This window comes from Monodelphis domestica, chromosome 6 (genome assembly GCF_027887165.1).
Source record: "Monodelphis domestica isolate mMonDom1 chromosome 6, mMonDom1.pri, whole genome shotgun sequence".
Classification (NCBI taxonomy): domain Eukaryota; kingdom Metazoa; phylum Chordata; class Mammalia; order Didelphimorphia; family Didelphidae; genus Monodelphis; species Monodelphis domestica.
Window position 1 is genome coordinate 277,975,418 of NC_077232.1, and position 27,149 is coordinate 278,002,566.

Below are 27,149 nucleotides of genomic sequence, written 5' to 3' on the forward strand. Positions count from 1 at the left end.
GATTTCATTAATTCCCACATATGCTGGAGCATTATTCTTCTTAATCCAATTATACTATGCCCTAAAAAAAGGTGTACATCTAATTTATGAGAAAAAAGAAAAAGACAATAAAATGGCTGTGATAATTTTAGCCATGAGGGAGGAGATAATGTAACTAAAGCAAATGATTAAGACTGAGGAGAAACAAAGTGGTAAATATATTAACACACAACATGACATACCTAAAAATAACAATGTAGTTAAGGAAGAAAATATAGATGGGGCTGAAGATGGAATACCAATATTGCCACTAAGAGATCAAACAAGCCTACAACCAGACAGTGGCATAATTCATATTAAAATATATAAACCATTTATAACAGCTGACCTTGAAAGTCTGAAAAAAAAGGATGCCTTCCTGGTTTTCAGAACCTGTGAGATGTTTGAAAGAATTTAAAAGAGCAATTAGACTTTATGATCCAGATTTCCAGGACACTGAAATTCTTCTCTCAGAATTATTTACAAAAAGGGAAAAACAACAATTCATTGATGAAACTAGAAATAATCCAAATTTAACATCATGGCCAGAGGAAGGAACAGACTTAGAGTTATCTAATAATGCAAACCTATGTTCTCTAAAAAAAGGTCAGAGACGATCTATTAGAGGCAATGAAAAGTTTTTTAAAAAGATCAGATATGGGGACAATTTGAAAAATTGAGACAGGCAAGTGGGGAAGATCCATCAAAGTTCCTCAATAGAGTGATTGAAGTAGCAGAGGATGTGCTTGCATTTGAAAATTTAACTGAACAAAATCTCCAACACATATGATGATTTGTGAAAGGCAGTAACACACCTATTAGATCATATTTTAAACTTCAATGCCCAGACTGGGAAACACTAAGTCTATTTTCCACATTACTTCTCGGATAAGGAAATATGCCTGCATTTACACAATTCCATCATTTCTTGCTGCTATCAAAACCAGTGGCCAGTAGAGGGCAGCACAGTTCTAACTTAACCTGGGCAGACCATGCCTTGGCTCTGAAGATAGTTAGAGGGTGATGATGAACCATAGCTTATCAAAGATTTCATTGTTCCACAGTTGGATGAACAAGGTAGTTGATTTGAGAAAAGTATCAAAGATCTGTCATTGGAAGAATTAACTAGGTCTTATTACTGAGCAAACAGGCTCAGGACAAACACAAGGTATCAGTCATAAGCAGTCAAATCATCTTATCAAAAGTGTCTGTAAAAATGCATCACAATCAAAATATCAAGGAACCTTCCTCATGAGACTAGAAAGAATCATCATGAATGCATAAAGTAATAACAAGAAGGCAATAAAATAGAGGAGAAAAAATGGAGAAACATCAATGCAATAGAACAGATGCCTCAGATATCCATCTGAGAATATATAGTGAGTGATAAACCTAGAGAAAAGAAAAAGCAGGGAAAGGTTCATTTTTTATGAAATGTATATTTGGAGATGGCAATCTGATGAGAAAGGAGTTTAGATTAACATCTTCCAACATATATACTTCACTGATTGTTCAACTAGATGAGAGAGAAAAACAAACACCAATGAACCCTGTCACTCTTGAAAAAATCCTACAGAAATGTCATGAGATATCTATTTCAATTTTTAAAGCCTGAATATACTATGTTTATACATTTAATGTTTGCCAAGTGCTTTATAAATGCTATCTTTTACAGATGGGGTAACTGAGACACATTAAAGTGGTTGAGTGATTTTCCAAGGGTGACACTTAGTAAGTGTTTGAGACTGAATTTAAATTCAGGTCTTCCTCTCTTCAGGTCCAGGGCTCTATCCACTGCCCCTCACTAGTTACCAATTATGAAAAAGAGGAGATTAGAAAAATTAATGGAAGGAATTAAGGACTTCAAGGTAGCTCTATTTGAATACACGGATATATCTATATATCAAAGCACAATGTAATTAAAATTAAAAGAAAAATAAGAGATTGGGGGAAATTTTAAGATCAACATGCTAAGAGCTAGCATGATATGGAGGATAGAAATTTGGCCTCTGAGTCAAGAGATCTATAAAATAGACACTGGAAAAGTCCCTGAATGCCCCAAGATGATGTTCTAATATTATAAATTTCAGAGAAAGTATCAGTAGGGAATTCCTCATCAGAAACTCTCAAAACCCATGACAGGCCTACTAAAAAAAAAAAAGATAGAAAAACCAGACATCTAAAATGTCTTAACTTTAAAAGTCACAGACACAATCAAAGAATATGAACAATTTTCACAGAAGAAACAAAAACTGTAATCACTTGAAAAAAATCCATAACCACCATTCTTCACTTTATTTTCTCCATGAATTTTTCTCTAGTGTAATATGTGTTTTGTTTCATATGACAAACATGGAAATATCTATTATATTGTAACATATGTATAACCTATATCATATTACCTGCCTTCTTGGGGAAAGGTGGGAGGGAGAGAACATGGATTGCAAAATGTCAGAAAATGATTATTAAAGTGTTATTGACATGTAATTTGGAAAAAATAATACAAATATAAAAAAAAGAAAAATACATAATCTCACTAATAAGAAATGTGAGTTACCATTTAACATCCTTGAAATGAAGAAAAATAAGACAATGAAACTCAGCATTGGCAAGATGGTACACTCATCTATGGCTGGTGGAATTATAAGTTTGTGGAATCATTTTGAAGAGTGTCCTTGCAGCACAAATTTAAAGCCCTTTAAAACCTGTTCTTAACCTAGTTAGCCTTATTGCACATTGTCCCCAAATTGTCTTTCTTATTTTGTTGTTCAGTCATTTCAGTAGTGTTTTTCTTTTCATGATCTCAGCAAAGATACTGAAGTAGTTTGCTGTTTCTTTCTTCAGCTCATTTTACAGATGAGGAAACTGAAACGGAGTTAAGTGACTTGCTCAGGCTCACACAGCTAGTAAGGGTTTCAGGACAGATTTCATCTCAGGAAAATGAGTCTTCTTGACTACAGGCTTGGTGCTCTCCATCTCCATCTTTATAGGCTCTTGTCCCATGTGGTGTTCCATCCCCACCTCCACCATTTAGGATTTCTATTTTCTTTCAAAGGCTCAACTCAGTCTCTCCCTGCAAGTACATTCCTCCTGCACCCAGCATTGTTATCTTCCTCCATTAGAAAGTAAACTCCTTGGGGGCAGCTGGATAACTCAGTGGATTGAGAACCAGGCCTAGAGATGGGAGGTCCTAGGTTCAAATCTGGTCTCAGACACTTTCTAGCTGTGTGACCCTGGGCAAGTCACTTGACCCCCATTGCCTAGCCCTTACCATTCTTCTGCCTTGGAGCCAATACACAGTATTGACTCCAAGACGGAAGGTAAGGATTAAAAAAACAAAGAAAAAAAAAGAAAGTAAACTCCTTGAGGGTAGTGATAGTTTGGGGGGGGGGTTGCTTTTATTTGTATGCTTAGCACAGTGTCTGGCACATTGTAAGAGCTTAAAAATGTTTGTTGCCTGGGTGCCATCTTCTATTGGAGCCTTTTTTGATTTGCTGAGCTGCTGGTGCCTTTCCCAACAAATTATCAAGTTATCCTGTATCTATTGTGTGTGTGTGTGTGTGTGTATGCATGCGCACATATGTGTGATTCTCTGTATACACACTGGCTCCTCTAGCTAGAATGTAAATTCCTTGAGAGTAGGGATGGTTACAATTTTGTTCTTGTAACCTCAGGACCTAGCATAGTATTTGTGTTCTAGGTTCATCCTGATTGAAGCTAGTTCTTTGTGAGTTTAAGCTCAATACTGGGGGGAAAGTCATTTGAAATTACTTGAAGATCATTTAATATTTTTTTAAAGGAGGTTTACTTAGCCATAGCAGGGGAAGGATATTCAACAAGGACATTCTATCTGGAACATTGAGTCGATTCAGCTGAACTAAGCCCAACACCACAGTTTGTCAGTAAAGAACTGAAAAAAGGCTGGTGTTATTTGTGTGTTTGTTTCATTTTCAGTTGACCAGGAAGTAATGGCAACAGTCAAAGCCTTTGGTCTCCTGAGCCAATCTAATCTCAGGGATGGTTCTGATACCTTCTAAGGAAAAACTAGCCTGATTTGTATGCAGGTGGTGGACAGTAGGAATTTATTCCTACCACAACCTGGCACACAACAAATATTCAAATAACAATAACAACATTTTATAAACTTTATCTCATTTTATCCTCACAACAACCCTGTGAGGTAGTGCTATTATTTCCCTCACTGTACACATTAAGGAACTGAGGCATAGAGAAATTAGGTGACTTGTCTAAGATCAAATGGCTAATAAGTGTTGGAGCCTGGTTTTGAATATAGGGAGTTTCTGACTCTAAGCCTAGAGCTCATTTGCCACATCCCCTAGCTGTTTGTTGACACACAACAAAAATTACAAAAATAATCTACAAATTACAAAATAAATTATAAATTACAAAAAAATACTCTTTGATCCAAGATTTCATTATTGGGTGAATATCCTGAACATGTCACAGTAGAAAGCTTGACGGTGTGGTGGATAAAGTATATCGGACCTGGAGTCAGGAGGAACTGAGTTCAAATGCAGCTTCAGATGCTATCCTCATCTCTAAAATAAGAATGAATAGTCATACAGAATTGTTGTGATGTTTAAATGAGATGATATTCTGAAAGTATTTTAATGTGTTATGTAAATGCTAGGTGTTATTATTATTATAAAGTCTCCTTTTATTTCTGACAAATGTCCCCTCCTCTCTTCTGACACTTGCTACCAACCTGGAGCAATGGAAGGCTCTTGAACCTTCCTGAAAAGGGGAGTGAAAAGGTTTCTTTAAGTGATCATGGACTGGGTTAAGGTGAACACTTTGCAGCTGAAGAGGATGGATATGAGAGATGTTGAGGAGGAAAAATTGACAAGATTTGGCAACGGACATGTGGGCAGTGAGGGAGATGGAAGAATGGAAGATGACTCTGGGATTGAGGATCTAAGTGACTGAAAAGGTAGTGATGCTCTCAACAGAAAAGAAAAGTTAGGAAGAATGTTGTGGTGTGTTTGGGGGTAAATAGAATTAGTTCTAATTTGAGTGAGTTTGGGATACCAAAAAGCATATGTTAATATTTTCTGTCTCTTTATTCTTCTGTTTCTCTCTCTTTCCTTATTTCTGTTTCTGTACCTCTTTGTCTCTGTTTCTATCAGATAAGTCTCCATATTTCAGTTATTCATGGGTCTGAATATACCAAAAGGCAGAGGAATACATAATGTTTGAAACCACCATAGAAAATGAAACAATATCAATATGTAATACATATGCATCAAAAGGCATGGCATTTTAAAACCTAATGGAAAAGTTAAGCAAGTTGGAAGGAGAAAATCTGAAAGTGCCACATTCAGACCTAGACTAATCTAACAAAAATATAAAGAAGAATAAAAGTCAAGGACCTAAATAGAGCTTTAGAAAATTTAGAAGTGATAAATCTTTAGTGATTGCTAAATAAGAAAATTAAAATATATTTCTAAGCTATAAATGGCACATTTACAAAATTGACCATCTACTATAGAATAAAAACCTCATAAAGAAATGCAAAAATAGACAAACTTAAATAAATGGAGAGATATCAATTGCTCATGGCTGGACCATACCAATAAAATGAAAATGTCAATACTACCTAAACTGATTTACATATTGAGTAACATATCAAATTACCAAAAAAAGAAGCAGATGAAATAATAACAAAGACCAAGAAAGTCGAGGAATAAAACAAAATGTAAAATAAAGGGAGCCACCAGTACCATGTCTCCAACTATAGTGTGGAGCATTAATCATTAAACAATTTAGTACCAGTTGAGAATGAATAGATTTAGTTCAAAGAAACAAAGAGAAGCATAGAATTTAACGAATCTAAGGACATCAACTAGATGGGCAAGGACAAAAAATTGGTGAAAAAGTATTACTTAAAAAACTGAAAAGCTGGACAGAAATTAAGCTTAGATCAAGATTACATACCATCTACTATGAATAAGCTCCAAATTTGTTTATAACCTAAAGAATCTTACATCATAAAAAAAGTATCAAGAATGTGGTAACTTTCACAATGACAAATAGGGGAAGAATTTTTGACAGAACAAAGGATAGATATGATTACAGGTATGGACAATTCTGAGAACATAAAATTGAAACGTTTTTATACAAAAAATTAGTATGTGTAAAATTATTATTCTTTTTTGGAAAATTTAATGTAATTAATTAATTTAGAACATTTTTCTATGGTTACAAGATTTATATTCTTTCCCTCCCTTTCCCCAACCTCCCTCCCGTAGCTGACATGCAATTCCACTGGGTTTTACATGTGTCATTGATCAAGACCTATTTCCATATTATTGATATTTGCACTAGGGTGATCATTTAGTCTATATCAGTATGGGTAAAATTAGAAGGAAAATAGTTAACCAGGAAAAAAATTCTTAGCAGCAATCATTTCTGATAAAAGCTTTCTATTCAAGTTATAAAGAAAACTGATTCAGATATATAAGAACCAGAACCACTCCCTAGAATAGTCACCATATCTGACAGGCAATTCTCAAATGAAAAAATCCAAGCTATCAACAAGTATATGAGGAAAAAACGCTCCAAATTACTGAAATAAGAGAAATTCAAATTAGGGAAGCTAGACAATTTAATGTAGAGAAGTGAATTGGTTCAGCCATTCTGGAAAGCAATTTGAAACTATGATCCCCAAATTTACTAAACTGTGCATATTATTTGATTTAGCAATATTACTAATAGGATTATAAACCAAAGAGGTCAAGGAAAGAGGAAACGGATCCATTCATACAAAAATATTTAGAGCAGCAGTTTTTGTTGTAGCATATACCTGAAAACAAAGTAGATGCCCCTTATTTGAAGAACAAATTATGTTATATGAATGTAATTTTATCAATGTATAAATTCCTTTTGCTTGACTTGCTTGCTTGTTACAAAGGAAGGTTCTGTGTGTGTGTGTGTGTGTGTGTGTGTGTGTGTGTGTGTATAGTCTAGGCAAGATAAAGGACAATAATGTCAAAAAGATAAGAAAAGGAAGAAGAGAGCATCAATAAAATATTTTTAAAATACACAGAAGAGAGAAAGAAGGAAGACCAAAGGGATTTACAGCTTTGGGACTACTAAGTTAAATTAATTATATTCTTAAAAAAAACCCAATATATACAACATAATAGAGATAAATGGCTTTTTAGTCATATCTTTTCTGTTCTTTTGATATGAAAACAATTATATTTCTTACTATTTGTCAAGATAAAAAAAATCATAAAGAAAATTTTCACATATGTCCTGGCCACAAGCTGTATCTATATGAACCTGACACTCTAAAACAAAGAAAAATATGTAAGGTGGTCTTCAGACCTGTGTGACTTCCTTCTGCTTCTAAGGGGTTCAGAGGGTACTGTCTTATGCTCACCACATGGTGAATGTCATAGTCTCATGTGAGCTCCTTGAAAGCTCCTTGTTTTTTGCTTTCATTGTATCCTCACTCCTTAGCAATGCCAGGTTATAGTAAACACTGAATTTCCAGTCATGGCCAACTCTTCATGACCCCCTTTTTAGTTTTCTTGGCAAAGATAATGGAGAGGTTTGCCATTTCCTTCTCTAGCTCATTTTACAGATAGGGAACTGCGATAAACAGGGTTATGTGACTTGCCCTAATAACACAGCTAATAAGGGTCTGAGGTTGGATTTGGCCCAACATCCACTGTACTACCTAAACACTGCATAAATGCTTATTGTTGACTGAATCCAATATGCCAGATGCCTTCCTCACATTCTCCAGACATTAAGGGAAGCATTCTGAGTGTACACCTTTCATCCTTTGCCCTCAAATACATGAACAGCTTATCTTCTCTTTCTAGCATCTATTTCCTTTCTGACATCTTTTGTTCTTGTTTTTCAAAGTTCTTCCTGGGTTTACATTGCAGACAGCTCACACTCACTATGCACCTCTCCATTACTTTCTGGTTAATATGAATTTTTAATTCAGTGGAGAATATATTGCACATGTAATCATTCAAGATTCCTGGAAAGATATGACAGAAATAGCATTGTTCAATAGCCATCTAACCTATAAACATAAGGTAAGGCATAAAACAAGGAGCTCAATACTCACTACAGGAATTCACTACCATGAATCCAAGTCAGAAATGGGTTCCCTGTGGGTGGTGTCATTCTTCAGATACTACTGTTTGATAGTTACACTGAGGGGTCATCGCCAGAATATTACACCAGAAGAGTGGATTGAGTAATCTACAAAATAGCCTTAGGATCTAATTTCCTTCCTAGTAATTTAATACCTAATAAGGAACTCAGAAGAACTAGAGTAATGTCTTCAAGGAAAATTATGATTTAAAAAGTTAATTGGCTACCTGGCAAGGTCAAGGGATAATAGCTTCATTTTCCTACTGGTATCATCTTAATAATAATAACCTTCACCAGAATATTAACTCTCTTAGAAGAGAATTTTGTTTGTTTTTTTGTCTTGCCTCATTATTGTTTACATTTTTCCATAAAACTTTTTTTGGAGAAAATTTTATTTAATTAATTTAGAATATCTTTCCATGGTTACAAGATTCATGTTCTTTCCTTCCCCCCACCCGCACCCCCTCCTGTAGCTGACACTCAATTCCACTGGATTTTACATGTGTCATTGATCAAGACCTATTTCCATATTATTAATATTTGCACTAGGGTGATCATTTAGAGTCTACATCCCAAATCATATCCCCATCAACCCATATGTTCAAGCAGTTGTTTTTCTTCTGTGTTTCTATTCCCACAGTTTGAAGAGAATTTTATAAAGAATGTCTACTGCACCTTTCTTATTTGGACATTTTTATTTATCAAAAGGAGTAGGGGAAAGTACACTTGTATGAGAAATATTGAGAAAAGCAGCTTCTAGGGAGTGTGAATTTTAAAAGTCTCCATCTTGGTCTAGCACCCAAAAATTGTGCACACCCACACTACACGGGCATGTGCTAGTCAATGACAAATCAGAAATAACTAACTGCCCACCTGGGCTGTCCTAAGCCAAGCTAGAGCCACCATTGGCACTTGTGAGGCACAGGAAGTGAGGTAGGGAACAGCCGCTGGAATTAGCGCACTTCCTGTGGAGAGAGCTAGACGGCAGTTCGTGTTAGAAGCTTGAACAGAGAGGAGGACCGCAGACAGCTTCCCTTCAGATCGGTCATGTGAATCAAGGACTAATTCCTTCCACCTTGGCCTTTGGGCCTAAACTCCCTCTGCCTTGGTCAGAGGTTGAGTAACATCCTTTCCCTTTTCTCCTCTCTCCTTCTCTCCCTCTCCTTTTCCCTACTCCCATTGTGATTAAACCTCCATAAACTCCATTCTGACTTGAGTGTTTCATTTTAGGAATTTCATAAGTAAATTCCTTGGCAGCCATTGTTCAATATTATAGCAATCTTAAAAGGCGAAATTTTCACCACAACAGGAGAAAGACTTGAGAAAATAGTTATGAAAGGACCAGAGAGAAAATAGCCGCCCAGGGGAACAATACTTAGAGAATCTGAGAAAAAGCATAATAAAAATGTACAAATATGTCCAAAGTGTCTCATCTCTTAGTGGTTCATTTATATAAGACTATTGTGCAGATATCTATGTTGTTATTATTCAGTTCAATTATGTCTGATTCTGCATGACACTATTAGACTTTTTGTCCTTGGGGTTTTCTTTGTAAAGACAGTGGAGTGGTTTGCCACCTAGAAATAAAGACCCTTCTACTTACTACTGATATTTTTTAATAGCAGTATTGTATGTCTTTGAGATTTGGAATAGGATAATTCTGAAAGAACTGGAAATAACTAATATGATAATAAAATGTGTATAATGGGTGTGAGTAGTCTAAAATAGTATAATATAATGGTATAATATAGCCTAAAGAACTAATTTCCTAACTAGTAACTCTTTTTGGTAAGTGGGACAATTGCATGTTACCTGTCCACATGATGTTGGGCTGAAATGTGGCTTCTGGTATACTACCCTAAGGTATTACCTAATGGTAAGTCATTTCACAAGAAATCCTGCTTTGAAAATCAATGACTGACGAACTCTCTAAATGCAAATACTAAAAACATGGAAATAGGTTCGAATCAAAAACACTTGTGATACCCAGTGGAATTGCACATCGGCTATCGGATAGGCGGGGGGGGGGGGGGGGGGGGGGTAGGGGGGAGAAAATGATTTTTGTCTCCAATGAATAATGCTCGGAAATGACCAAATAAAATAATGATAAAAAAAAAAAGAAAAGAAAAGAAATGACCAAAGCCAAGGAAATAGAAGAAGAAAGATACAAAAGGCAAGCTCAGGAGAAGGAAGGACCAGAACAGATGATTAGAGGAAAGAGTACCTGGTCACATATATATTATATTTGAATTATGGCCTGCATGGATTCCCTATAGAATTGTCTAAGACAGGAAGTCTGACTTGGACCTAGAATTGTCCAAGAGAAGAGTTGGCTGGATTGCCTTCAGGAAATTACAAAACTCCTTAAAGGACTTCAAGCTTCCCATGGAAACAAATGCCCATCTAGTAGAAACATTCTACTGATGTTATATGTTTGAGAGGTGTAAGATAGCATATCATCACATTCTTACTAGAACATAAACTAGATGGTATAAGGAAACTATGAAACAAAAAGGAAGAATAGCTCACAGGTTCTCCTAAAGGAGTTAGCCACATATGCTTCCAAAGGCAACGAGAAACATTATTTTTTCTTTATAATTGTTTCATTATGAGTATGTACAAAAAGACCTCTGACACTAAATACTGCTTATGGACCAATATTTAATATTGTAGAGAATTAGAAGATAGTCTATGAAAACTTTAAAAAATTGTTCAAATTAAGTGAATTTCTATTTTAAGTACACAAGCACTTGGATGCAAAGATGGGCACAAGAGAAGATGGTGAAAAATGTTAGAAAATGTGGCACAGGGGGCAAGTGGATTGAGAGCTAGGCCCAGAGATGGGAGGTCCTAGGTTCAAATGTGACCTCAGATATTTCCTAGCTGTGTGATCCTGGACAAGTCACTTAACCCCCATTGCCTAGCCCTTACTACTCTTCTGCCTTAGAACCAATTCACAGAGTTGATTCTAAGACAAAAAAAATGTGTCACAAAAAATAAATGTGGCACAGGATAAAGAAATAAAAGAGGTAAAAAAATTTAGACTATCCCAAAGCCTTGTGCCTATGTATTATGAATACTTCTTCAAGAGAGTCAAGAGGTACACAAGATATGAAACTGACTATATCTTATCACATAGGAAACAATTGGTTGTTGACTTATTAGAGCAAAGGGGGACAAACTACAAATTAAAAGACTAAAAATGAGTAGATACTTAAACATTGCTGATTTCATGAATTGGGATGTTACTTTTAATGATATGATTCTAAAGCAATCATGGCTCTCCATACTATGCAAATCTCATATATGTTCCTCATATATTTGCCATAGGAGATCATGCTGGTAGCCTTTCTTGATTTCTCTTGTTATTATTATGATTCCAATAGAACAATGAAGCTATTAGCCCTTGCCCTTGCTAATTAATCATTTTTTAATCATAATTTTCCTTGAAAACATTACTGTGATTCTTTAAAGTTCCTTATTAGTCACTTAGTTACTAGTTAGGAAATTAGTTCTTTAAGCTATATTGTAGCCTATTCACACTCATTATGTATACTTCCATTATCATCTGTTATTCACTTCTAATTCTTTCCAAATCATCGTATTCCAAATCTCAAAAACATATAATACTATTGGTAAAATATCAGTAATAAAGATGAGGTTTTATTTGTAGGTGGAAAACTATTCTGGCATCTTTGCCAAGAAAAAATCCATGGACTATGACCAGGCAGGATTCATACCAGGAATGCAAGGATGGTTCAATATTAGGAAAACCATCCACATAATTGACCTAAGCAAACTGACAAAAATCACATGATTATCTCAATAGATGCAGAAAAAGCCTTTGATAAAATACAACACCCATTCCTATTGAAAACACTAGAAAGTATAGGAATAGAAGGGCCTTTCCTAAAAATAATAAACAGTATATATCTAAAACCATCAGCAAACATCATCTGCAATGGGGATAAACTCGAAGCCTTCCCAATAAGATCAGGAGTAAAACAAGGATGCCCGTTATCACCTCTATTGTTTAATATTGTACTAGAAACACTATCAGTAGCAATTAGAGAAGAAAAAGAAATTGAAGGTATTAAAATTGGCAATGAGGAGACCAAGCTATCACTCTTTGCAGATGATATGATGGTTCACTTAAGGAATCCTAGAGAATCAATCAAAAAGTTACTCGAAATAATCAACAACTTTAGCAAAGTTGCAGGATACAAAATAAACCCGCATAAGCCATCAGCATTTCTATATATCTCTAACCCATTTCAGCAGCAAGAATTAGAAAGCGAAATACCATTCAAAATCACCCTAGACAATATAAAATACTTAGGAATCTATCTGCCGAGACAAACACAGGAACTATATGAAATGTGAGATTTAAAATTGGATTGAGGTCTTAAACTGTAGTGATTAAAATAGTGTAAGATATAAATTGTGATAGATATAAGAGAGGGTGAGTAAATTTGACCACAGAAATATGTTTCACTGCAGTGTCTTGGGTTTTAAAATCAAATATAAGGTGGTCGCCAGGGAAATATTCCCAATTATTCAAATACCCAAGTCAATTGGGTTTTATAGAGATTTTAATTAACAATACAATGAATAATCAAAGAAAGAGAGAGAGAGAGTAAGAAAGGAATAAGTATGAAGGGCCTCAAGCCAATATGGCCTAGACCTGAGTCTTAAAAGAGAAATCAAGTCAGTTTTTTTATCACTCACCATAAGATCTAAGTAAGGAATTCTAATGACACCAGGCCATCGTCCTTCCTCAAAGAGTCTTCCAGCCAGAGATTGTTTCAAAGGGCCTCTCTCTCAAGAGCCTCCAGAGCTCCTACCCCAGAGGGACAGAGCCCCTCAGAGGAGCTCCTCAAAGAACTCTCCTTCAGGATGAGAGTCAGAAATCGAGATCCCTGAATGAGTCTTCTCAAAATGAGCTCCCTCAGAAATCAGCTCCAGCTCTTCTCTGAGCTCTTATTTTTAAGGGCAAAAATGTCACCTCCCCTAAGTCCTTACATCTACCAATCACTGTAGATGTTTCTAAAGGACCACCCATTCTTAGTCCACACCTAAGAAGGTGTGGATTTTTGAGTAATTCACACCAGGAAAGCCCTGAGTAAGTTTTCCATTTCTTTGTTCCTTGTAAATTCACAAGTTGCTTGACCTTTATAGGTACTTAGCTTAAGAAAAGTATGGGTTTAAGTACTTTTCATTGTTCAGAAAAGAGTTTACAACTTTATCTTCACCTAGGGCAGACCCAAGTAGGTAAAGTAGAATTCTCACATTCCTGCTAGGGAATTTTTTAAGTAGAGTTCACTGCCCAAATGGGGAATGGTCTTAATCCAATCTTATAAAGTAGGGTCTGGGAAATTTTAAGGTTTACAATCCCCCCTGATGATCATTGGGAGACTAGTCTCCCCATTGATCATTTAACATAATCAATCATTTTGTAGTTCTAAATGCACTTCTAACTATAGATATACACAATATTCAATTTTCTAAGAGAAATTAGAATAGTGAGGGAGGAAATAGAAAAGAAAAGAAAGCAAAACCAATGTTTTGCTGGGCGTATTGACAGAAAGCCAAATCAGGGGCAGTCCCTTTTGGCATAAATGTGTACATTTACAATAAATGTTCAATCAAAGTTCAATTCAATCAATCATATCCAAAGTTCATTCTTGATCTTCTTGATGAAGTGTAGGTTTTCCGGTATCTTTCTGCAACAGTTCATTCTCTGGATATAAAAGTTTCAAGCTTCTTTCTTGAAGATCTTTTCTCGAACAAAATCAAATCTTGATTTTTATGTAAAAATACAATCTCAAGCAAAAAATTCAAAATTCTTAGATTTTAAATTAAAATACAGAACACAACTATAAAACACTTTCCACACAGCTAAAACTAGATCTAAACAATTGGAAAACCATTGATTGCTCATGGGTGGGACAAGCTAACATAATAAAAATGACAATCCTACCCAAATTAATTTACTTGTTTAGTGCCAGAACCCATTGAACTACCAAAAAACTTCTTTACTGAATTAGAAAAAAACATAACTAAGTTCATTTGGAAGAACAAAAGATCAAGGATATCCAGGGAAATCATGAAAAAAAAATGCAAAGGAAGGAGGGACTTGCAGTCCCAGATCTCAAACTCTACTATAAAGCAGTGGTTATCAAAACAATTTGGTACTGGCTAAGAGACAGAAAGGAGGATCAGTGTAATAGACTTGGCGTAAATGATCTCAGCAAGACAGTATATGACAAACCCAAAGATCCCAGCTTTTGGGATAAAAATCCATTATTTGATAAAAACTGCTGGGAAAATTGGAAGACAGTGTGGGAGAGATTAGGTTTGGATCAACACCTCACACCCTACACCAAGATAAATTCAGAATGGGTGAATGACTTGAACATAAAGAAGGAAACTATAAGCAAATTAGGTGAAAACAGAATAGTATACCTGTCAGACCTTTGGGAAGGGAAAGATTTTAAAACCAAGCAAGACTTAGAAAGAGTCACAAAATATAAAATAAATAATTTTGACTACATCAAATTAAAAAGGTTTTGTACAAACAAAACCAATATAACTAAAATCAGAAGGGTAGCAACAAATTGGGAAACAATCTTCATTAAAACCTCTGAAAAAGGTTTAATTACTCAAATTTACAAAGAACTAAATCAATTGTACAAAAAATCAAGTCATTCACCAATTGATAAATGGGCAAGGGACATGAACAGGCAGTTCTCAGCCAAAGAAATCAAAACTATTAATAAGCACATGAAAAAGTGTTCTACATCTCTCATAATCAGAGAGATGAAAATCAAAACAACTCTGAGGTATCACCTCACAACTAGCAGATTGGCTAACATAACAGCTATGGAAAGTAATGAATACTGGAGGGGATGTGGCAAAGTAGGGACACTAATTCATTGCTGGTGGAATTGTGAATTAATCCAACCATTCTGGAGGGCAATTTGGAACTATGCCCAAAGGGCGATAAAAGACTGTCTGCCCTTTGATCCAGCCATAGCACTGCTGGGTCGGTACCCCAAAGAGATAATAAGGAAAAAGACTTGTACAAGAATATTCATAGCTGCATTCTTTGTGGTGGCCAAAAATTGGAAAATGAGGGGATGCCCTTCAATTGGGGAATGACTGAAAAAAATTGTGGTATATGTTGGTGATGGAATACTATTGTGCTAAAGGGAATAATAAAGTGGAGGAATTCCATGGAGACTGTAACAACCTCCAGGAAGTGATGCAGAGCAAACGGAGCAGAACCAGGAAAACATTGTACACAGAGACTGATACATTGTGGTACAAGAGAAGGTAATGGACTTCTCCATTAGTGGCAATGTAGTGTCCCTGAACAATCTGCAGGGATCTAAAAAACACTATCCACAAGCAGAAGATAAACTGTGGGAGTAAAAATACCGATGAAAAGCAACTGCTTGATTACAGGGGTGGAGGGAATATGATTGAGGAGACTCTAAATGAACACTCTAATGCAAATACCAACAACATGGAAATGGGTTTGAATCAAGAACACATGTGATACACAGTGGAATTGTGCATCGGCTGTGGGAGAGGTGGTGGGAGGGGGGGAGGGAAGAAAAGAAAATGATCTTTGTTTCCAATGAATAATGTTTGGAAATGACCAAATAAAAATTAAAATAATAATAATAAATAAATTTAAAAAATAAACTATTAAAAAAAAGAAATAATATGGCAAAAACAAAAGAATGAAAAAATAAAATAAAATGTGAAATATCACATTGGAAAAACAACTGACCTGGAAAATAGATCCAGAGAGGTCATTTAAGAATTATTGGACTGCTGGAAAAGCTAGCAATGAGGTCTTGCCCAGCAAATCAGTGAAGATTTTAGGGGTAACTGAATCAGTAGCAGTGATTTCTGAAATTCTCAGACCATAGAGCATAAGGTGATCTTACAATTGGTAAGAAAGAGATCAAAGGGGACACTTTTCTGGCATTGGGTGTAGGACTCTGTTGCATTGCCTTTGCAACATGCACAAAAAAGGGCCTAAGGGCCTAGATATCACATTTCAAAAAACTCAAGGAAAACTGTCCTGATATCCTAGAACCAGTGGGTAAAATAGAAATTTAAAGAATCCACCAAGCACCTCCAGATGACATCCCCAAATGAAAACTTCCAGGAATTCCAGAGTTCCCAGATCAAGGAGAAAAAAAAAAATATATATATATATGTGTGTGTGTGTGTGTGTGTGTGTGTGTGTGTGTGTGTGTGTGTGTGTGTGTGTATACATATGTAAATATATTTGCACTGAATAATCCTTTAATTGCCACTCCCAAGTAATACATAAAACAGTGAATCATATTTTCTGACACTGTTAGGGACGATATCCTTCAGAGTCTAAATGGAAGAAGGATTTTCTATGGATAGAGTGGTAATCTAGATTCTTCTGGTTGTTGATGACTTTATGTTGATTTCTCAGTGTGACATGACCATTCAAAGGAAATCAAACTCAAAAGCACATGGGAAAAGGTAAATGAATGAAATATGCCCAGCCCAGATGTAATCTACATCCACAAAATAAATACAATTTAGCCTCTGTCTTTATCCCTCTTCTGAAATTTCTCTCCCAAAGGTTACCCATTTATATTCTAAGCACCAAATTCAGATTTGTTTCTCCTTGATCTCTCTCTGCAGCATTGACATTGCTGTCCACCCCTTCCTTCTGGCTAGTCTCTCTCTCTCTCTCTTTGGCATTAGAGATATCACATTTGCCTTGTTCTTTTCCTCTCTCTTTCATCACTTTTCTGTCTTCTCAAGGAGAATATATTGCAAGTTGTCAGAAAGAAACAATTCAAATATTGTAAAGCTAAAATCAGGATAACACAAGATTTAGCAACTTCTATATTAAAGTATTAGAAGGCTTGGAATATGATATTCTGAAGAGCAAGAGAACAAGTATTACTACCAAAAATCATCTTCCCAGCCAAACTGAATATAAGTCTTTGGTGGGGGGTGGGACAGAGAATAAATATTTAATGAAATAGAGGAGGTGAAGAAAGAGAGATGGAGGGAGGGAGGGAGGGAGGGAGAGAGAGACAGACAGACAGACAGACAGAGAGAAAGAATCAGAGCCAGAGCCAGAGCCAGAGAAGGATAAGCATGGGGGAAATGAGATGGAAGAAAATTTACAGTTTGTAATTAAAACTGTGAACGTGAATGGGATGAACTCACCCATAAAATGGAAGCAGATAGCAGAATGGATTAAAAACCAGAATCCTATAATATGTTGTTTATAAGAAACACACTTGAAACAGAGACACACACACATATACAAAGCCAAAGCAAAAATAGAACTAATTAAAAGATAAAGAAGAGAATTCTATCTATGCCATAATGAAATAATATCAATACTAAACATATATGTACCAAATGGTATAGCATCCAAATTTTTAAAGAAGTTAATTGAAGAATTTACAGAGATCAACAGAATTTTAGAAAAGTTAGATATATTAGACCTTTGAAGAAAACAGAAATGGAATAGAAAAGAATATACCTTTTTCTCAGTGATACATGGAACCTTCACAAAAATTGACCATGTATTAGGGCATAAAAGCCTCACAACCAAATGTAAAAAAACATAAATATTAAATATATCCTTTTTGCATCATAATTCAATAAAAATTACATTCAACAAAGAGTTATGGAAATATAGATTAAAATTAATTGGAAGACAAATAATATAGTCTTAGAACAAATCAAAGAAATGATTATTTCATTAAAGAGAAGGTCAACAATGAGATAACATACCAAAATTTGTAAGATGCAGCCAAAAGCAGTACATATCTCTACATGCTTACATGCTTTACTGGTGTAAAGTAGAGAGATTAATGAACTGGACATGCAAGTAGAAAAAGAACAAATAAAAGAATCTCCAATTAAGCACCAAATTGGATATCCTGAAAATTAAAGGAGAGATTAATAAAATTTAAAGCAAGAAAACACTTTAACTAATAAATAAAACTAGAAGCTAAAAATCAACCCCAAAATAGATAAACCATTGGATAATTTGATTAAAAACAGAAAGAAGAAAACCAGATGACTAGTACCAAAAATGAAAAGGGTGAATTTGCCACCAATGATTATAAAAAGCAATTACTAGGAGCAATTTTGTTTAATTATATCCCAATACATTTAACAAACTAAGTGAAATGGAAGAATCTAACTTCAGATATGTATAAGCTGTATGACCCTGGGTAAGTCACTTAATTGCTATCAGCTTAAGTTTCCTCATCTATAAAATAAATTGGAGAAGGAAATGACAAACCACTAGTACTGAACAGTCAGACACAACAAAAACAATAAAATAGCAATAGTAACAAAATAAATTTTCCCATAATTACTGTTTGTGAGTTCCTTCTGCAAAACAGAAGAAATTTCCCTACTTGGGCTCTTCCATATTGATTTCAAGGCTGCTTTTGACTTATGAATCAACAGAATGAAAAGTAATTTGAAGAATTTTTTTTTATCAACCAGCCAGGTTTAAAGTGATAGTAACCCTTTACTATGGCTGTTTGGGTTAAACTCAGCATTCCAAATCTCTAGATTAACAATCTATCAACGAGTAAGTGTTCTTACATAAAATAAAACTAGGATGAATTTTATGTTCATATACTAACTACTTGATTAACTAGTAGATCTGTGTTATATTTGGAAACATTTAAACTTATTTTGAGGTGAAAATCTTTCTAAACATTCAAAGTAGGAAGAGAATGACCAATGCATCATTTTTTCTATACCTTCCAATAAGAACACACCTATGTGTTCTTAGTTTTAAATAAAGATACCTATTAAAACTCCTTTCCTGAGTCTTTCCATTAATTTTTTCTTCCCCTTCTACATTCTACAAATAGGGAGCTGAAAAGGGCCCATGACAATAGTCAAAGTCTCATAAAAGAATGGACAATAGTATTAAAGTCACTTAACCTCCTTTGCTCAGACCTTACCAGCCTCCTGCCTAGGAACCTATGTACAATATTGATTTTAAGATGGAAGGTAAAGCTTTAAAAATCATCCTATGATACCTTGTTACATAATGAGGGGGGCATCCTCCTAGTTCTGTTACAATACCATGTGAAAAGGTCTAGAGAAGAATTTAAGTAACTACTCTTATTTTCTATCTTAAAATGAAAGTCAAAACATAGTCTTTAAATGATTGCATAAGACAGATTAGGAATAAACAGTGCCAAATTTGAAATGCCCCAGAACAGCGCTCTCTCTCTCTCTCTCTCTCTCTCTCTCTCTCTTTTGTTTTTCTCCCTCTCCCTCTCTCTCTCTCTCCTATGAAATTCTCCCAAACAAAACTATTTTTCATGTATTTTTATTTCTAAAAGCATCATTACTATATGCAACATTTTTTAAAAATTAGTTTTATTTTATATATTTGAACTATTTTTCCAGTTGTAAATCTCTCTGACCTTTTCCAGAGAACTTTCCCAGTTGACAAAAGATTTTTTAAAAGAAGATATTTTTAAATGAGTAAAAGAAATTCATATATCAAAAGTCTAGATAAATTGGTCCAGACTTATGGACTCTCCCTCTCTCTCTCTGTAAAGGAGTGAGGTGAGGCATATTCTCATTTCTATTTTTTATTATTATAAATATATTTTATTTTACCAATTACATGGAATAACAAATTTCCATATAATTTTTCTGAAGTTATATATGATCCAAATTGTCTCCCTTCCTTCCTTTCCTCCCCCTTCCCAGAACTGGCAAGCAACTCTACATGGATTATACAAGTATTATCATGCAAAAGATATTTCCAAATTATCCATTTTTGTAAGAGAATAATAATATTAAACCAATCCTCCCCAATAAAAGTCCAAATAAACTAAAGTAAAAAATCATATGTTTTGATCTGCACTCTTAACAGTTCTTGCTCTTGAAGTTGACAGCATTCTTTGTCATAAGGCCCTGAGAATTGTCCTGGATCTTGTTGAGAGTGGCTAAGTCTATCACAGTTAATCATTCCACAATATTGCTGTTACTATATATAACGTTCTCCTGATTCTGCTTATTTTACTCTGCATCAGTTCATGTAAGTCTTTACAGCTCTTTCTGAAATCAGCCTGTTCATCATTCCTTACAGCACAACAGTATTCCATCACCATTATATACCACAATTTGTTCAGCCATTCCCTGATTGATGGACATCCCTTCGATTTCCACTTCTTTGCTACCACAAAAAAAAGCAGCTATAAATATTTTTGTACAAGCAGGTCCTTTTCCCCACCCTACCCCCCTTTTAAAATCTTTTTGGGATACAGACCTAGTACTGGATCAATCATTGTTTTTATAGCCCTTTTGGACATAGTTCCAAATTGCCCACCAGAAAGGTTGAATCAGTTGCTCCACCAACAATGCATTAGTGTCCCAATTTTGCCACATCCCCTCCAACATTCATTACATTCTTTTACTGTCATGTTGGACAATCTGATAGGTGTGGTATGGTACCTCTGGGTTGTTTTAATTTGAATTTCTCTAATCAAGACTGATTGGGAACATTTTTTATATGATTATTTATAGCTTTCTTTTCTTATTCATATCTTCATTTCATTCATCTTCATATTCATCTTCATATCATATTCTTACTTATTCATATCACTGACCATCTGTCAATTGGGGAATGGCTTGTATTCTTATAAATTTGACTTAGTTCTCTATATATTCAAGAAATTAGACCCTTATCAGAAAATTTTGTTATAAGAATTTCCCCAAATTTGTTGTTTCCCTTCTTGTTGCATTGGTTTTGTTAAAGCCTTTTAAATTTAATATAGTCAAAATTATTCATTTTACATCTTGTAATGTTCTCCATTTCTTGTTTGGTAATAAATTCTTCCCTTCTTCTGATAGGTAAACTATTCTGTTCCCCTAATTTACTTATAGTATCTCCCTTTATGTCTAAGTCATATATACATTTTGACCTTATCTTAGTATAGAGTATGAGATCTATACCTTGTTTATGCCCCGGTGTCTTCCAGTTTCCCAAGCAGTTTTTGTTAAATATTGAGTTCTTATTGAACACTGGATTGCTGAGGTCTATACAGAAGTAAACTATGTAGAGCATTTCAGTGCAGGAGAAAACTATAAGAATAGGTCCTAGATCCACCACAAAGAAACCTGACCTTGAACAGGTGCTAACTGGCAACTCTGTCACTAACTACCCAGTTCCCAGTAACAGATCCAGGGAGGACAGAAGAAGTTCCAGCTTCCTAGGGGTGAGATACACAGGTAAGGAGTACTTATAGGCTCTGGCTATGTACTGTGAAAAAGAATAAGTTCAGAAGCAAGCAACAACTATGTGACTTGGATTCTAGGAGTGGAACAGGGGTCTTAGTTCAGCTTCTAGCACTGTCTGACACAAGCATAGAAATAACAGGGGCTAGGATCCCAGACCAAAGGGAAATCTATAGCAGTGTGACTGAACCAGCAGAGTTTTCCAGCTGGCTGGTTGATAGTGACTGAGTCCAATAGCCATCTATTGAAATTCCAAATGGGGTAAGCTCATAGGTATATTGCTTTGACCCAAACCCATGTCAGGAATATGTAGATATCAGCAAGGAGAAAGTAACTTGCCCTGGTTAAGACAACTTTGGGAGTGCCAAAAGCTTGCAGGTGCCAGTCTGAGCTGTCCTTGAAAGCTCAATATCCTCAAGAAAGCAGCAGCATGAGCAGACCAGATAGTCCTTCTAGAAGTGCAAAAGTCTGACCTTAATATAAATTCCAAATTCAAAAAGTAGGCTGGAAAAATAAGCAGCCAAAAAATAATCCCACCATAAAAAATCAAGTTGTTAGGAATATTCAAAACAAATCCAATATATGATTCAGGGTTTTGGTTTGAAAAGATTGATCTATTACAAAAATGAACAACATGGAAATAGGATTTGAGTGATAAAATATGTATAACTCGGTGGAACTGCTTGTCAACTCCAGGAGGGGGGAAGGAAAAGGGGAGGGAGACAACAAGAATCATGTAACCATGGGGAAAAATTAAAAATTTAATTTAATTAAAAACATAAACCCAAAAGAAATGACAAATAATGACTCAAAGAAACACAAAGTTTGGGAACAAATTCAACTAGAATTCCTGGAAGAGATAAAACAAGCATTAAAAAAAAGGAAAGAGTTTAAAAATGTTTTTATAAATGTAATGAAAGCACTAGGTGGGGAAAACTGAAAAAGAAATGAGAATTATAGAAGAAAGAATCAGAAAAGAAATTAATAGCTTGGTAGAAAAGGTATAAAATCTTACCCAAACAATGAATTCCCTGAAAAATACAATGAACCAAATAGAAACTAATACTTTATGAAGATAATAACAAATAGCAAAATAAAGTAAAAAGACTGAAAAAATAGAAGGAATCTAAAGTCTTAAAGCAAAAACAATTGACCTGAAAAACTGAACAATAGGGTTAGGACTTCCCGAGAGTTATGGCCAAAAAAAGTCACATATCATGTTTGAAGAAAAAGAAAACTGTCCAGATATAAGTATAAATGGAAAGAAGCTAGCAGTCATTTCCTGAAAAAACCTCCAAATGAAAACTCTCAGGCACATTATAACTAAAATTCCAAGCTTCTAGGCAAAATAAACAAACACACACACACACATATATATACACATCAGTGTATAGATTTATAGGTGGTTTTATATGTATATTTATATACATAGACACATATGATGATATTTACATATATTTAAATACTTGTGTAATGTATATGTATATACATATTGCATATGTATATATATATATTTTTTTTTCACATACAGGATCACAAATGATTTAGAATTCAGCACCATAATGGAGTACCTTTACTGAAATAGAATCAAGCATTTCTTACAAAAAGACCAAAGCTGCTTAGAAATTTTCAAGTTCAAACACAGGAGTCAAAAGAAACATAAAAGTAAACACAAATGAAATCATTTGGGACTAAGCAAGAATAAACTGCCTATATTATAATATGCCAGTATGATGTTTATATCTTCTCTGAATCCTATCATCAGGGGTCAAAGAAGAAATATAATTAGACAGAAAGTCTGGGAGTGGTTCCATTATATCTTGATGATCTTAAAATAAGAGTGGAAAGGAAGGGGAAAGAAATATATGAGAGGGGTTAGGAGGGAATAGGGGTTGGGGAGTGCAGAGGAGGAAGATTAGAGAAAATTATCTCACATAATCAAGCTCTATAAGTAGAAGTTTATTAATAAACAAGGAGGTAGGGGTTGGGAGAATGGCTAACACTTGAACCTTACTTTTTTTTTTTAAACCCTTACCTTCCTTTTTGGAGTCAATACTGTGTATATTGGCTCCAAGGCAGAAGAGTGGTAAGGGCTAGGCAATGGGGGTCAAGTGACTTGCCCAGGGTCACACAGCTGGGAAGTGTCTGAGGTCAGATTTGAACCTAGGACCTCCTGTCTCTAGGCCTGGCTCTCAATCAACTGAGCTACCCAGATGCCCCCTTGAACCTTACTTTCAATGTAGGGAAGAATACAAAAACAGAAATACATTTCACTCAAGAAGGAAATGAGAGGGAAAGAGGAGAAGGGAGAAGGGGGAATTAAAAAAAGGATTGGCCCTAAGTAAAACAAGCTTAAGGAAGTACAAAAATATTTATAGCTCTTTTTGGTGGCAAAGAATCAGAAAAAGGAGGCAGGAAGAGAAGGTGTCCAGTTAATAAATTGGAGAATGGCAAAATAAGTTTTGGCATGTAAATGTGATAGAATACTATTAAGCTATAAGAATGCAGTGATGGGAACAGAATTAGGAGAAAATTTTATAAAATGGCAACATAACAATATTGTACAGAGAGACAATTCTGAAAGGCTTAGGAACTTTGATCAACTTAATGACCAACCACATTTGAAGAAGACTAATGATGGAGCATAATACTCATAATACTCACCTGACAAAGAGTTAAAGGATTCAGAGTGCAGAATTATGCACATACATACACAAACATGAATGAAGAAATTTGTTTTGCTTGACTGTATATACTTGCAATGGGGATTTCTCTATTCTTTCTCAATTGCTGGGTGGAAGGGAAATGAGTTTGAATATTATCTAGTTGAAAAAAATTTTAATTTAAAGAAATAGGATGCTACTTAAGGCATTGACCCAAAAGTAGAGAATCCAGGAGATGGACATCCAGGGGATGGATTTCTTACCAATGGATGGAAGTTACAATTTAGAGCAAGGTTTACAAATAAATTAGTGTTTGAGATTTTGGGGAGAGAACACTGGTTTCCACAATGAGAAGTCCTGAAGGTATGGTTATAGTTTGCCTTGTAAGATTCTCATCTACAAAGCACTTCTACAATAGGTCCCCAGACTATAAAAAAAGACCTCTATCCAAACAGGAAACATCCAAGACTTCCACATATTCACAATATGCACCTATCCCTTTTCTCATGCCTAAAATTAATTCTTAATCTCTTTTTTTTTCTTTTTTAAACCCCTGCCTTCCATTTTAGAAGCAATACTGTGTATTGGTTCCAAGGCAGAAGAGTGGTGAAGGCTGGGCAATTGGGGTTAAGTGACTTGCCTAGGGTCACACAGCTAGGAAGTGTCTGAATCCCATCTCTAGGCCTGCCTCTCAATCCACTGAATCACCTAGCTGCCCTCTCCATTTATCTCTTTAGTTAAGTACTTGTGTGTAACACAGGATCGTGTTTTAAGTTTTGGGATGTCTCATCATTCCCTACTTCAGCTATCCTCCTTGAGAACAAGATCAATTGTTGGAGAAGGTGAGGGGAGGAAACAAGTATTCATTAAGCATCTATATGCTATCCTTTCTATACGCATTATTTTACTTGCTTTTAAAAACCTTTTTGTCCATCATAACTAGGTCTAGAGATGAAGGAATTATTATACACAATTGTTATCTCCAATTAAAATGAATTTCCATTAAAATGAAAATAATATTTTGGTTTCTTCCTTTCTCCCTTTCTCCCTTTTTCTCTCCCCCACTTCCTTCCTACCCTTAGCAGTTATCACTGGGGCTACAAACTATCCCCTCAATACCTGATACATGACTGACACTTGTTGACTTGACAGGGCAAACTATGACAGTACGTGATAGAAAATGATGGAATTTTGTCTAAAGTGCACAAGCTCCTCAACAGCTCTACACGTTGGTTGATTTACACATAGGTACAAATTTAGGGTTGAGAGAGGGTGCTGAATTCTGCTGAGAGTAGAATTGAACTTCATCAACACCAGATCCCTTAGTCACAGTGAAAATGATTATAATAACCAGGTTATAGGTACAATTTGTGAACTATGATTCCAATTAAACACCAACATTTGCTTTCTTATTCCAGGATTGTCACCAATTCTTAAATCAATCCTGAGGATAAAGAGGGACAAATGTGAGAACATGTAGAAAAGAAAACGTCAGGAGGCAACATTTGAAATTGAGCTATTTTATAAAATAAACTGAGCATCACCTCAACTAAATAGGGCAGCATAGTGTAGTAGATAAGTGTTAGTTCAAGAGTTAGGATAGCCAAGTTAAAATCCTGCCTCAAATAATAGCTGTGTGATGTGGGCAAGTCACTGAACTCTGTTTGCCTCAGTTTCCTCATCTGTAAAATGAACTGGAGAAGAAAATGGTAAACCACCCCAATATCTTTGCCAAGTAAACTCCAAATGTGATGGTAAAGAATTGGACTTGCCTAAACAATTTTTTTCTAAATGATGTATTTAGCATATTAAAAGATATCTCTGGAAAGTTAGTGATATATTAGTTTTGAGCTCCCAGTTATGGAGTTTTTCTATGTGCTTAGTGCAGAATTTAAGAATTAAGAATAGGATAGGGCCATGACCTGGGATTTAATTACTATGAGGAACTCCTAGGTTAGGAGACTACCTTTATGGAGATAGGTACCTTCTCTGAAACTCTTAGTCTTACTTAAACAGAACACTAAGAAGTGAAGTAAATTGTTCAGAGCCACACACTCATATATAAGTGTCAGAGGTGAGTCCTAATTCAAGTCTTTCTAGTTCAGGTCTCTATCTTCTATGGAAGATCACAGAACTGTATCATTTGGAAATTCTGGATAATCAAATTCCCAGTTTTTTAAGAATGGTGAATTGTACTTGATTTTGGAAAGATTGTGTTTGTGTTTCTCAGGAAAAAAAAATCTGGGTAATTCATGACTACTACAACTACCTGGAAGATATCTTGATTGGCAGGTATCACACAAACTCTTGGGGAAGAGACGACTTAATCTAGGTAAGCTAATTCAGTGCTATGAAGGATTAGCTTCATCTATAGTGAATCTGTTACAACCTTCCATTATTGGATATGTGTATTTAACTGGACCAAGGCAGGAAATGGAACATAGCCTAATATTATTTCTGAGGTTTTATATTGGATGGATGTGTTAAAAAAATCACAGGCTACTTCTGGCACGAATGTAACAATTCATTCCCTTCCCCTGGGAGTTTGGAGTTGAGCTGCAGAACCTATCCTTGCATCCTTTTGTTCTGTCACTCGGTTGCTGAAGGGTGGTCTGGCAGGAGCCTGGACCATAAAATACCTGGGGAAGAATGGTACTGCATTGAAGCGTTTTGGAGAGCTATGTTCCTTATGTGGGGCGAAGAGGAGAGCTCCCTCCTGGGCAGCCTTGGGGGTGGGGAGCGGTGCGCGGAGGTAGGTTCTCTGAGCCCATTTCAAGCCTCTTTTGCTTGCCTTTTAGCAAAGAGGAGACGCTCGCTCATTATACCCAAGCCTCCCCACGTAGTTCTTGCAGGGATGAGCAAACTCGCATCTCTGAGAAAAAGAACACTATGTTTCTTTTTAATGATGCCCAAAAGAAAAGCTGTCCGGGGGAGAGGAGAGCGGAGGGCCCCTGCCCAGTACCAGCTTGCAGGCTTCCTGAGGCAACTAGCCTGAAGGGCTGGTCCATGGAAAAGCGAGGCGGGGCGTGGGGA

At 35.5% G+C, this 27,149-nt stretch overlaps 1 protein-coding gene across 4 annotated transcripts in view; it reads right to left on the reverse strand.

Annotated features, from left to right (window-relative positions):
• The window catches only part of TMEM150C (transmembrane protein 150C), a 60,131-nt gene that overhangs the window by 32,140 nt on the left and 842 nt on the right, over positions 1–27,149 (reverse strand). The gene's annotated exons all lie outside the window — the stretch shown is intronic.